Source organism: Lepidochelys kempii, chromosome 3, assembly GCF_965140285.1.
Source record: "Lepidochelys kempii isolate rLepKem1 chromosome 3, rLepKem1.hap1, whole genome shotgun sequence".
NCBI lineage: Eukaryota > Metazoa > Chordata > Testudines > Cheloniidae > Lepidochelys > Lepidochelys kempii.
Genome location: NC_136382.1, coordinates 79307155 through 79321897, shown reverse-complemented (window position 1 = coordinate 79321897; position 14743 = coordinate 79307155).

Sequence of the window (14743 nt, the reverse complement as noted above, 5' to 3'; positions counted from 1 at the left end):
GAGCACTACCTATGTCAATGGAGTGGTATGCCTGTTTGGTCCGTCCTGAGGAGGCTGAAAACATTGGCACAAAGCTAGTACACAGCTCCTTGATCTGCTGTCACTGCATATGTCCGAGGGTCATTGAGAGGTTCACCTCTTCCATGCCACCATCACTTTTTCCTTCGTAGTAGACACCTTCAGGCCACTCAGCGTCGTCTCCTCCCTGGACTGTAAACTGACAAACCTTTAATTCTCTGGAATAAAAGGGCTTTAGAGAATTAATATGGTACACCTTAGGCTTTTGGTTGGAGGTGGGGGATGAGATGAAATAGTTAACAGCTCCCAGGCGCTCTTGGACCATGAATGGCCCTTCCCACAACGATTCCATTTTATGGGCCAGGAGCGCCTTCAAGACCATGGCCTTGTCCCCTACTTTGAAGAAACGCTCTCTGGCATGTTTATCATACCAGGCTTTTTGCTCTTTTTGAGCATCCTGTATGTTTTCTTTAGCAAGGGCTAAAGAGGTTTGGAGGATGTTTTGTAGGTTGTTTACAAAGTCCAGAATTTTAGTTCCTGGAGAAGGCGCAAAATCCTCCCATTGCTGTTTCACCAACTGTAATGGCCCCTGAGCCTCAGAGCCATACAGAAGTTCAAATGGTGAAAACCCTAAACCGGGACGTGGTACAGCTCTGTAGGCAAAGAGCAACTGCTGCAACACTAGGTCCCAATCATTGGAGTGCTCATTTACGAATTTACGTATCATGGCCCCCAAAGTTCCATTAAACTTCTCCACCATGCCATTTGTTTGATGCTGGTAAGGGGTGGCAACCAAGTGATTCACCCCATGAGTGTCCCAAAGGCTTTCCATAGTTCCTGCCAGGAAATTAGTTCCTGCATTGGTGAGGATCTCGGAGGGCCAACCTACCCTGGCAAAAATGTCTGCTAGTGCCTGGCACACTCTTTTAGCCCTGGTGTTGCTTAGAGCTACTGCTTCCGGCCATCGGGTGGCAAAATCCATGAAAGTCAGTATGTACTGCTTTCCTCTGGGTGTCTTTTTCAGAAAAAGACCCAGAATATCCACAGCTACTTGCTGAAAGAGAACCTCGATGGGGAGTGTCTGGAGAGGGGTTTGATCTGGTCTTGGGATTTTCCCACTCTTTGGCAACCTCACAAGACCGGACATAGGTAGAAACATCCTTGTCCATTCCCTCCCAGTGGAAGGACTTCCCCTAACTGTCTTTGGTCCTGTTCACCCCAGCATGGCCACTAGGATGATCGTGGCCTAAACACAAGAGCTTTACCTGGTACTTAGTTGGAACTACCAACTGTCTTTGAGGATGCCAGTCCTCCTGGTGCCCAGCAGAAAGAGTTCCCTTGTATAAAAGTCCTCTTTCTAAAACAAACCAGGATTGATTAGAAGAGCTGAGAGGCGGTGGGTTGCTCCATTCCGCCATGCAAGCTCTCTGGAAGCTTTCATCTGCTTCCTGTTTGGTCTGGAACTGTTCCCTTGATGCTAGAGACATCAGTTCCTCATTGGATTGTGGACTTGGTCCTCTGGAAGCGATGTAGGGGATGGGGCTGTTTCCGCTGACTGTGAACCACTCTCCACTGGTGCACTGTGTTGTGGTTCAGGCTCCGGCTGAGCCTCTTGTGTAGGGTCATCTGCTGTTGCCAGTGCAGGCTTGGTGGTGCCCTCTGTTGTTGGAGTTGTAGACGGGGTTGCAAGCACTGGATTCAGTGCTGGCAATGGTTCTGGTATGGGTTGCTCTGCCAGTTCCAGTTCTGGGCCTGGCTCTGGCTGGGTCTCCGTGACTGGATCGACTACTGCTGTTGCAGACATTGGCATGAGGTCCAGTTCCACCACCTCAGTCTGGGTCTCTGGTAACACAGACGGGGCCCTTGTAGAAGGCTCAGGGAGAGAGCTAGGTGTGAAGGCTTGCTTAGCTTGGCTGCGGGTGACCATTTCCATCCTCTTTGCTAGCTTCACATGGTTGGCCAAGTCTTCTCCCAGCAGCATGGGGATGGGATAATCATCATACACTTCAAAATTCCACATTCCTGACCAGCCCTTGTACAGGACAGGCAACTTGGCTGTAGGCAAGTCAAAAGAGTTTGACTTGAAGGGTTGAATCGTCACTTGGACCTCTGGGTTGATTAAGCTGGGGTCCACTAAGGATTGGTGAATACCCAACACTTGTGCTGCAGTGTCCCTCCAAGTGATAACCTTCTTCCTGCCCACACTCACAGTTTCCGTCCGCTCTGAGGGAATCTGAGAGGCATCTGGGCCTGAGGACTTTTGGTGTGATCCCGGTGCAATGAACTGTAATCTATTGGGGTTCTGGGGGCAATCGGCCTTTACGTGCCCCAGCTCGTTACATTTAAAATATCGCCCATCTGACTGGTCACTGGGGTGGGGTGGGTTGCTGGAGAATGGTGTGGTGGGACGATAAGGTGTCTGGGTTTTTTCTTGGGGTGTAGTTGGGACCTTGGGCTGCCCCCGGTGGTAGTGTGTGGTGTCAGAGTGTCCCTTCTGGTATCCGCCCAATCTGCGACCAAGGTTGTTCCTCTCTGCTACCTCCACCCATTTTGTTCTGATTTGCCCCACCACTCTGACAGTCTGGGACTGCTCATATTGATCAGCATAAGAAACAAGACTTTCTGCTGAGTCCATTTTCTTATCCCATAAACAATGTTTTATCTCATCATTGGTCATGGTCAGGAACTGCTCCTGGACAACCAAATCACACATTCCTTCAAAGCTAGTTACATCCCTGCCTTTGACCCATTTATCTAACAGATCCTTCATCTGGTTTACATAAGCCACATTACTTAGTCCAGCAGCACTCTTAAGAGCTCTAAATTTTACTCTGTAAGTTTCAGGTGTAATTTGAAATTGTTTCAAAACCAAATTCTTAAATTTACCATAGTTAGAAGCATCCTCAATAGGCTTCTTGTTGAATATGTCCAGAGCCCTTCCAGTCAATTTTACTACCACTGTGATCATCTTGTGATCGTCAGGAATTGCATGGAGGGTGCACAGTCTCTCAAAGGTGAGGAAATATTCTGCAAAAACACTGGATTCATCATACTGTGGACACAGTCGCTCCCATTTGTGGATTTTTGGGGAAGTGGAATCAGCAGCTGAAGGGTTTTGTTTCTTCAACTCCGTAACAGCCAGGTCATGCTTCCTCTTCCTTCTCCTCCTGAGCATGCTTCTGGGCCTCCCACTGGGCCTCCATAGCTCTCTCATGGGCAGCCTCTTCTGCCTCCCTAGCAGCTTTTTCTTTGGCCACTTGTGCATCAATCTCCACCTGTCTGAGTTCCAACTGTCTTTCATGTTCCTTCTGTCTTTCCTCTGCTTCAAATCTGGCTAATTCCAGTTTTTTTTCTAGATGTCCCTTTCCGTCATCCTAGCCTTTCTGCACTTAGCCTAGCTTAACCCAAGAGCACCTCTGTAAAATCAGGATGGAAGGTAACTTCACAGGGTTATCAGATAAAAAACACAGAGGATTCTAGGCAAAACTTTAAAGTTACAAAAAAAAAAACCCAAACCAGGGATAAACCTCCCTCTTAGCACAGGGAAAATTCACAAGCTAAAAACAAAAGATAATCTAACGTGCTCTTGCCTTATTTACTTACTCTTTTTACAATATTGAGACTCATCTTAGGATGATTTTAGGAGAAGGAGTTTTCTGACCTGATGGTTCTCTGCTTCCCCAGAGAACACACAACCAAAGAGCACAAACAAAGCCTTCCCCACTGCCACGATTTGAAAATATCTTCTTTCCCCATTGGTCCTTTTGGTCAGGTGCCAACCAGGTTATTTGGGCTTCTTAACGCCTTACAGGTAAGGAGAAATTCTAGGCTACCCTTAGCTGTATGGTTATGAAAATAGATTATCTTTCTGTTTATCGTAATCACCACAGATAAAATTAGGTCACATTTTTAATACATGGGTGCCCAAAGTTATGCTCTTAAATCTATGTTTAGGCTCCTAATCAAGTGCTGATTTTAAGAAGTGCTTAGCACTCAGTAGCTCCTATTCCGTAGCTTCAATGGGAGCTGACGAGTACTAAGCACTTCTGAAAATCAGGGAAGCTTAAAAGAGCCTAACTTTAACTAATTGTTTGAAAATTTTGGCCCTTGTTAGTTTAGCTCTTTTTTCTGTTCAGGAATCATATTTGAACATCCTTTGCTTTTTATGAATACATTTACTGTTTACAGTCATTCAATTTGTGACCAAATTTCAGCCTGTAGTTTGTTCACAAAGTGTTTGCTTCTTGCGTTCTTCACTGTTTGTTGATCATTTGAGTGAGTTATGTCATAGTTATCCCTACTGTTGTATCTCCATGGCATTGTTGCTTCCTGATCAGAGAACTCAGCCACTGATCCAGCAAAGTATTTAAGCATGTGCTGAGACTTAAGCATTTGGATAGTTCCATTTAAATTTATAGGGATGCTCCTGAGTTTAAAGTTTAGCACCGGCTTAAATACGTTGTTGGTTTTGTAACTTGAATTTTTACACACAATTTTGAAAAATAGCAAATGATAATTACTTATAAACTAAAGTACGAGGGACAACAAATGCATTGGAAATACAGAATCAGGGAGAAAAAATACCATATTGAGTATTATTTGACTAATCAAATAAATCATGACTAATAAATCCTAAGCAAAGTGAACATGTTTTGAAAAACCCATAGGCGAAATAGTTCAAACTGTTGACCAGTTATGAACAGTGAATATAATAACTTAAGTGGAGTTGCACCATTAATACCAGCATAGAATTTGGCCCTTTAAGTTACATAAGGCTAGCAATATATTAAAATAATATGAATTTTGAAAAAAACCTATACATTTTCCAGGGACACACTTTCAAATGTGGCCACTAAATGTGTGCAAATAAAAATATATACATAAATGTTTGTGCATGCAGTTTTGGGTAATCTCTTACTTGCTCATTCCAGGGTTGGTGAGCTCACATTTCATTTGCATATGTAAATTAATTACACATTTAACCACCATCTCTGCATTTGCTAATCGGTAGTTTTCTGAGTGTAACAACTTGACTTCCCCAAAGTTGAACACCACAAAATTGGTCTGGAAATTCTGAACGGACAAATGCATGTTGAGGCTACTTTAAACATTTGCCCTTAAACTTATTTTGCTCTTTCTTCTGCACTTTTTCTGTGTTTCCAAAATAGTTCCATTATGACATAAGCCATTGTCTTCTACTCTCTAAAATGTTTGGCTTATGATATCTGCAGATATATACCTTGTTTGTTCTTCCTATTTATCAGTAAAATTAGGTATTAACTGTTTCAGTTCTCCCTCACTAGAGCATTCCCATATGCAAGGAGAATCCTTATTTGGCCTCTTAAGCTTACTTTACATCTCCATTGCACTACTGGAGTTCTTTTGGAACTCTTACTTTAAGATTATTTGTTACGTAAATGGTTCAAATACAGCAGAGAAGCAGACTCGTGAGCACCACATTGCTGTGGCTCAGTTTCCAACTTTCTGAGTAGGTTTTACCTACTCACTTTTTCCTTTCATTCCTGTATCACGTGTCTTTCAGCAAAAGCAGCAATCCTAATTGGTGGTGTTGTCCATAGTTAGACTGGCATGTGTTCGGGTGGAGTGGGGGAGAAGAAGTAGGTGGAAAACCTTATGCCTTGAGAAAATTGCAGTGCAATGAAAAATTGCCTTTTCTGTATTATATATGAGCTAACTTGAGGGTTTGGTATGGCATGAACTGAACTGAAATTGCAAGTCCCAATAAAAACATTATTTCAGATAAATCTGGATAGGTTAATCTTTAGCTACATAACTAATTCTGCTGCTTTTCATGTAAAGTACCTAATTCAAGTTAGTTCACATTATTTAATTAAAGTATTATTTGATATCATTTAAGGGCTTACAAATCATGATCATTTAACAATAGTCTGTGGTAAGACTTTTTTAATCAAGTCTTTATTTAACATGTCCATGTTACTCTAATATATAAGCCATTTTATTTTAATAAATTTACTTCTATACAAATTTCACTCTTAGGGTAATATTTTACCACTTCTTGTGGGTTTCCCTTATTCGTTTACCGTGTGCCTTTAAAGAAAACAAATCAGGTGATCTGATGTTTCAAATTGGTTGTAGATGTTAAAAAAATGCAGTCTACATATGGCCACTTGCAGATAGAACTATAAAATTACTAATGGGATTATAATAAATTCTTCCTGCAGTTATATGCAAACATTAACCAAAGGGACAGTATGTTTTCATTAGCTTTACACATAGTTATAAGTATAGAGTTGTATTTATTACAACTATTAGTACAAGGCACTAGTGCTTGTCAACACACTTGTCAAGAACAGGCCATATAATTTTTGCCTGCCAGATCAGATACCATGGCAACACCTGGTTAGGGGAAGTTGAAGAAATAGTTAATAGTTTTCCGTTTGTTAGAGCCATTGGACTATGACAGATATGTATTAACTGGAAGCATATATGACAGCTCACAGTAGATTTTCTGTAAGGGGGGAAAACATCTGCATGCATCAAGACTAAGGACTGCAGAAAGAGATGAATCAAATGCTATGAAGTGTGACTTCAAATATGGTGTCACTCTTGTGAACCCATCATTTACAAGATGTGTGGAAAAAATGTGAGATTTTGTTAATATATAAATATTGTCAATAAGTACTTTAGAGAGATGGGGGGGGGCATTGCCTGACAAGTTAAAAGGGAGGGGGAATTATAAATTCTAATGTGCCTGTAAAAACTTTGACAGCTCTAGTCAAGAGCAATCATCTTGCTTTTCTGTTGCAAGATTCATAGCATCATGAAAGGTTCCTTGGATACAAATGGCAAATCAGTTTCCTGAAAGAGGAAGTACACAAAACGAGGAGGTATTTTAGCTGAGCTAATATAGGAGTATGTTTGTCAAGTCTATACACACGCACACACTGACGTCGTAACAAGTATTTACATGTTTATAATACACTGCTTTGTTTGTATACAGAAAGCAAAGTATAATTTACTGGAAAAAATGTAAGGATGCTTACAACAGGCTTTACTTCAGTAAATATGTAAATTATCAGTGTTTTATTGCATTTTATTGCATTATTGAATGACAGTATTCAGGACTTGGATATCATTGACAACAGGCTGACATTTTCAAGTCCAAAAAATATTTATATTGCCCTGCTTGCTTTCAGCTCTTGTTGCAAACTGTTTAAGCTACCCCTTTAAGTGACAAGGCAAGTCACTTAAGCCTTGTCTACATTTAAAAGTTAGGTAGACATAACTACAGCCCTTGGGTGTCAGTCCCATAGCTACTCTGCCCAAACTCCTTGTATTGATGCAGCTCGGTTGACTAAAGAATGCTTTCATCAACCTAGCTACTGCCCTGGAGGAAGTGGATTACTTACAATGATGGAAAAAAACCTTCTGTTGCAGTAGGAAGCGTTTACGCTACAGTGGCATAGCTATGAACTGTAGCTGTGCTGCTGTAGTTCCTGTGGTGCAGATGTGGCTTTATTAACTCTGTGCCTCAGTTCCCCATATGTAAAATGAGGATAATACTTCCCTACCTCATAGAGGTCGTTGGCTATCCCTCAATACAAGGATGATTGTCTGCCGGAGGGAAAAGTCATTGATGAGACTTAAGATGGCTGAGGATTCCAATTTGTGCTTAATAGGTTTTTCCACATATGTGACAGGTGTTTCTTGACTTTAGCAAAGCTTTTGACACGGTCTCCCACAGTATTCTTGTCAGCAAGTTAAGGAAGTATGGGCTGGATGAATGCACTATAAGGTGGGTAGAAAGCTGGCTAGATTGTCGAGCTCAATGGGTAGTGATCAATGGCTCCATGTCTAGTTGGCAGCCGGTGTCAAGTGGAGTGCCCCAAGGGTCGGTCCTGGGGCCGGTTTTGTTCAATATCTTCATAAATGATCTGGAGGATGGTGTGGATTGCACTCTCAGCAAATTTGCGGATGATACTAAACTAGGAGGAGAGGTAGATACGCTGGAGGGGAGGGATAGGATACAGAAGGACCTAGACAAATTGGAGGATTGGGCCAAAAGAAATCTGATGAGGTTCAATAAGGATAAGTGCAGGGTCCTGCACTTAGGATGGAAGAATCCAATGCACCGCTACAGACTAGGGACCGAATGGCTAGGCAGCAGTTCTGCGGAAAAGGACCTAGGCGTGACAGTGGACGAGAAGCTGGATATGAGTCAGCAGTGTGCCCTTGTTGCCAAGAAGGCCAATGGCATTTTGGGATGTATAAGTAGGGGCATAGCGAGCAGATCGAGGGACGTGATCGTTCCCCTCTATTCGACATTGGTGAGGCCTCATCTGGAGTACTGTGTCCAGTTTTGGGCCCCACACTACAAGAAGGATGTGGATAAATTGCAGAGAGTCCAGTGAAGGGCAACAAAAATGATTAGGGGTCTAGAACACATGACTTATGAGGAGAGGCTGAGGGAGCTGGGATTGTTTAGCCTGCAGAAGAGAAGAATGAGGGGGGATTTGATAGCTGCTTTCAACTACCTGAAAGGGGGTTCCAAAGAGGATGGCTCTAGACTGTTCTCAATGGTAGCAGATGACAGAACGAGGAGTAATGGTCTCAAGTTGCAGTGGGGGAGGTTTAGATTGGATATTAGGAAAAACTTTTTCACTAAGAGGGTGATGAAACACTGGAATGCATTACCTAGGGAGGTGGTAGAATCTCCTTCCTTAGAGGTTTTTAAGGTCAGGCTTGACAAAGCCCTGGCTGGGATGATTTAGCTGGGAATTGGTCCTGCTTCGAGCAGGGGGTTGGATTAGATGACCTTCAGGGGTCCCTTCCAACCCTGATATTCTATGATTCTATGATATTCTATGATAGGTGGTTGCTTGGAAAGAGCACAACTATTGGCCAGGACGCTGTACCCTTTCCTTCCTCCTCTGCCGTTTCTCAGCCTCTTAAGCAAGGTGATTCTTTTCAAAAGACCTCACAGGGGTATTGTGAGGCTAAATACACTGGAGATTATCAGGTGCTCAGATATATAGCTCCCATCACCATAGTGACAGGTTTCAGAGTAACAGCCGTGTTAGTCTGTATTCGCAAAAAGAAATGATGATGAAGATGTCATCAATATAGCGCAAGTAGAGTAGGGGCATTAGGGGACGAGAGCTGACCACCTTTTGTAGTGGTAAACACCCATTTTTTCATGCTTTGTGTGTATAAAAAGATCTCCATCACCATAGTAAGTACCACAGATAAAATCAGGCAGATGAATTGCAATGCCCCTGCCTGAGCCAGGATATGGGGCTGGATCACAGCCCTCTCACATTGCATCTCCAGCCCAAGGTCTGAAGTAGCATCCACATATCCCCAGTGCCCTCCATATACCTATGTGGCACATACATTTTCAAATGACAAAAATAGACTTTATTTTTCTTTGTCTCAGATATGTTACTTTTTGCTGTGTTTAGCTGTCTTTTCAGATGCCTGTTGTAGTGAAATAACACTGAAAAATGTTCCCTCCATGAAATGTGTGATTTAAAAAAAATACCTACTGTGAAGGTGTAAATTCAACCTCAGTAGATATCTGTGTCTAGCTTGTGGATTAACGTGTTCAGAATGGTCTGAGTGTGAAGAAGAGACTTGGGATAGAGGTGGCTGCTCCTTTCCTTGTAAAGAAGGTCTAGAGTGAAATCCTGGAGCTACTGAAGTCTTACCATTGACTTCAATGGAGCCAGGATTTCACCCCAAGGCTGGAGGAGACTACCTCCTTCCAGCCTACTCTTCCTTAAGAGGGCAGTCAAGGAGCTTTTTGTGGAAGGGGGGTTGTGTGAAGAAAGAAAGACCTAGGGCTGCTGAGGGTCCTGAATGGCTTTATGTAAGCTTTGGCGAAACATCAGAACTTCTGTTTGTTTATTGGGTTCTGAATTCTGACCTTTCAAGGTTCATGCCTAACAAGATGTGAGCTGTAGAATACAGAGCTTTTATCATTTGGAAACAAACAATTGTTGGCAAATTAGGGGGTGTTAAATAAATATCTAACAATGCCTTCATTGAAATCTGACTGAGGCACATATTACCTTGTGTTTGCATTTGGGATATATACACAGATAGGTTTTGTAGATCATAGTCTCCATAATTAAAATTGCCATCCTAGGGCTTTATAGAGCTAAAGGATGCCAGCTTTGTGCAGGGCTGTGGAATTACATTATTTTATATTCTTCCATGTTTAACACAATAAATAGTTTCAGTACATCTTGTAAAATATCGAGGTAGAGGGAAAGAGAATGAGTTCAAGTCTGTGCTTTATTCCTCCCACATATAATTTCATAAGCATCTCCCTGTATGGGGTGCACAACAACCATCCAGAGGTCAACAGGGAGCAAGCCAATCCTCTTTTCCCAAGCAGATAGAAGACTACGGCTGCATCTCCTCAATTAGAGCCTGATATATAGCTCACTGAAATTAACAAAAAGACTCCCACTGATTTCAGTGGACTTTGGATGCAGCCATTGGGGGAATCCAGTCTATAAGGGATGGATTGTGACCAGCTATGGCAAGTTGTGCATTTCCTTATATTATTAGAAGAAAGTATATTGAGGTGTATGTCCTAGTCAGACTTTCCTTATGGAAAAGAGGAAATAACAACAGAAATAGCCCTCTTTCAGTGGGTTAAAATATTGGCTGCAAGAGCCCTTCTTTGGGTTAACTTCATTTACAACCAAGACTGAAGAAAATCTTTGGGACTGTTTGTAAATCTGAGTTCTGGAAACTCTTTTTATTTATTGCATTTTAAAACCCAGGTATATGATAGTTAGACTTCAGCACAATGGAGTATAGATGCCATACCAAAGCATAGCTTATCTGATCATCCATCCTCCTTTAAATTATGTGTTTCTAAATGAACGTTTATCACTTTAATTTCAATATTCAAAGCTCCTTTAGCATGAAATACAGCTTAATGAAATTTGTTGTTTTCCCAATGTAAGGACATAGCATCATATCATAGAATAGGGTGATATAGTACTGGCTCTAAATTGAATTATTGAGTAAAGGATCTGAGTAATTTAAATGGAAGTCACTTTATATAAAATTGGGAGCTGATAGAATTCTAACACTTGTCCTTGAATGGAAATAATTCATTAATCTCAAGGAAAGGTCTTTCATTTGTGTTTTACTGTGTTTTTACTTTGTTTTCTTTTTAAGGGGCTTTACTTATTTGCATAAATAATAGGAGAAACAAAATATTCAGGGTAATTTTGTTCTGGGGCACCTACAAAGAATTTATTGTTCTCTAACATCTTGATTCTGTTTGAAAAGAACACTTCAGAATCTTTGGATGGAGAGATAAGTATGTTTTGATACTAGCTGACATGAAGGGCTTAATTGTTCAAAGAGACTGGAAACTTCATTTGGTTGCACAACTCAAATCTTTTGGAATGCAAAAACATTTGGTTTCCAGTGTTGTCAATTTAGCACCTGAACAAAATCCAATGGAAGTGAGAAATGTATCTATGGTATATAATTTAAAAAAAAAAAACAACAACAATTAATAAAAATGATTGTCTTAGAATTTATCATATCTCAGAACTGCATATATATTTTGTAGGTAAATAATATACAGTCATTGAAACAAACCACAGAAAATATCAAAATAAAGGCCATTTTTGTAGAACCAAAGAATTAACCCCTCCACCCCCGCCCCACCTGCAGAGGCTTAAAATCCTGGTTCTCTTTTGAGACTCTGTTATAATTCAAAGAACAATGATACATTTGTATCAATAAAGAAATGTATCAGTTTTAAAAACTTGTTCTCTTCAGTCACTCATCTGTCATCCTGCATCTCAGAGATCCAACATTTCTCCTCCCTGTAGACATCAAAAACTCTTGTTGAGGCCTTTACCATCTTTGTCCTTCATTACTGCAACTTCCTCTGCTCTGGCCCCCGGGACTCCTGCACTGCCTCCCTCCAGTCTGTTTGAAACATAGCTGGGAAGGTCATCTTCTAGCTCTTTGTGCTCACTTTCAGTCCCATCTCATCCATTATGTGAATTTCAAACTTCTTGTCCCCACCTTTCAAGGCATAACATAACTCTGAAGTAGAACTGGAAGATAGCCAAGCCACAACAGACCTGCAACTAACTACTACTATGTTTTTGCAATATGATTAAAAACTTACTCCCTTCCAGATCTATTTCTCCACCCCACATAATCAATTAAATCCTAGACAAGGGAGAAACAGATCCTTGTTCTTCTGGAAAAATTAGGTGGGCTTTTTTTCTTTGTTTGTTTTTGTTTTGTAAATGAGATAACTGCAAGTGAAGTCTAGGAGGTCTTTATAGACCTATAAAACTACCAGTGCCATGGACCAGATGGTGTTCCAATACATTTCAATAAAAATGTATGTAAATGATTCTGGCAACCCCTGCTTAACATAAATTCTTTCTGCAATCTGGTTCACTCCCATAATAAATTAATCTGGCCCAGATTTCACTAATACATACTTGAGATTAATAACCCACCACAATGTTGCTTGTAGAGATGCATAGTTTGTACTAAATGATGAATGAAATATATCAGCAAAAATTAATAACAATCCCTTTGGCTTGTAAGATATATATCTCAAACAATTTAAGAAGAATGTTTTATATACTTTTGGTACAATTGGTACAATTTTCTCTCACTGGATCTCATCCCCAAACCTGTTTCCTGGCAACCTCTATGCTCAGTGGCAAAAAATGTATTGAGGACAGAACAGAAATGTTTCAAATTAGTGGCTAGGAATTTATTGTACCTGAAACACCTCCCATTCAAGAGATCTCTTGGCCAAAACAGAGCTACTTCATTTTATTTTACACATATTACATATATCAGCCATTCTAGAAAAGTCATTCCATTGACTGCATTGGAATTACATATGCTTATTTTCCAGTCACAATTTTGTTTAAGAAGTAAGGTCTTCTGTTTGTGATAAAGACAGAATGATTCTTTGAACTCTCAACTAAAATGCAAATCTTTTATGAATCCACATATCATTTATAACATAGTTCATTAATCATTAAGAATGGAGCTTAAAATAATTTCCATATATATATGGAAATAAATGTACACACTTCTAAGAAAAACAAAATAATCAGCAGAATTTACCCCTACTGTTACTGCACTGAAGTGAGAGGTTTTGCCAAGGATGAATTTGGATCATTCTGTCCAACAATTCCAATGTTCTAATTACTTAGAAAGCACTTTTGCTGTCTATGTGGGACTAATATCACTTATTCCCTCTGGATATCAATGGATTTATATAAAATAATCCCTCTAAAGTGTTGCTAGGATCTTTGATGTAAAATGATTGGTTCTTCCCATGCTGGAACACATCACAAAGGCTGTTCATTATAATATTTTAGTGCCAATAATTACATGACATACAAACCTGGTTTTCAGAAGCCACTCTGTGTAAAATAATCAGAGTACATGCTGAAGGCAACCCTTCATGATTTTCAAGTGAATTAGCTCCTCTGTTGGCTTTGTTTAATTTTGTTGCAGATCCTACCAATCTTTTGTTGCAGATCCTACCAATCCTACCAATCTTATAGCATCTTTATGAACTACTGTACTGTGACTGGCAACATCCTTAACCAGGCCTGACACTTAGATGGGAGTTAATCTTCTTTTGTGAGATTCTGGTCCAGCAGAAACTAATTAAAGTGACATTAAGATAGGCCTTTTGGTAGCTGAGAAGGAGTGCTGAGTGCTGCAGTCTTGGTAACCAGTATTTGGGAGTGACCTTTCAGTTTGGTCACTGTACAGGGAGAGCTATTTCTCTGCCCCGGTGAGGCCTTAGGAAAATGTTTGAAGCCAATATGGTTTTGAGCAGTATTTGCAGTTCCCTTTCTGTCCAAGTGTCTTGGTCATGCTGTGAACCCTGCCATAATCTCTTAGAATAACCTCTTTTTAAAAAGCTCTTTCCAGTAATTGTTAGCGCCTGAAGTCACCTTTCAGCTATCTTTTATGCCTCGGGTTTTCTGCTCTCGTGGTATGTTCCACAACAGACTCCAGAACAGCTACACTGCAAGCTTTCTCATTTGCTATGTCAGACTCCAAAGGGGATGACAAGGTACAGCTTTTATCTCAGCATATGTTATTGGTGCTCTCGCTTACAGTGAGTTGTCTGTGGTAATTTGATGAGCATTAAATTGTATGATTGTATTTAAAGGTTCAAGGGCTTCCACAAACTGTTCATAGACTGAATTAAAGTGATTTATAGTCCTGCTGACATGTGCTGGACAACTGAGTGCTAAGACATGGAAGGAGCTAGTTGAATATAGAGTGCTTTTATACAACCTTACTTCATCATATGGATACACACTGCTTATAGTCTGAACAAGTGAAAACTTCAGTCTAACCTCTGGACTCCCCTGATGGCATGCCATGCTTCCTTAACTGTAGTACAGCAAAGTAAAATTTATACAAATCCCTTTTTCCCACATAGGGCTGCACAACTGGGACTACTTATGTTAGTGAAAACTTATTCCATGTGGGTAATCCCATTAAAATCAACAGTATTATTCTTGTGAATGAATACTCACCAAGATGAGTGAGGGCTTGTATCTGAGCCATAGTCCCCATGAAGAATGTGCAGTGGTATTGCTGTGGCACACAAGGCACAAAAGGGCACAACTGACAGACAGCCTGGAGCATGTTTAGTTTATTCTGGGACATACCAAAGTAATATGATGATTACTTGATCTAAAAT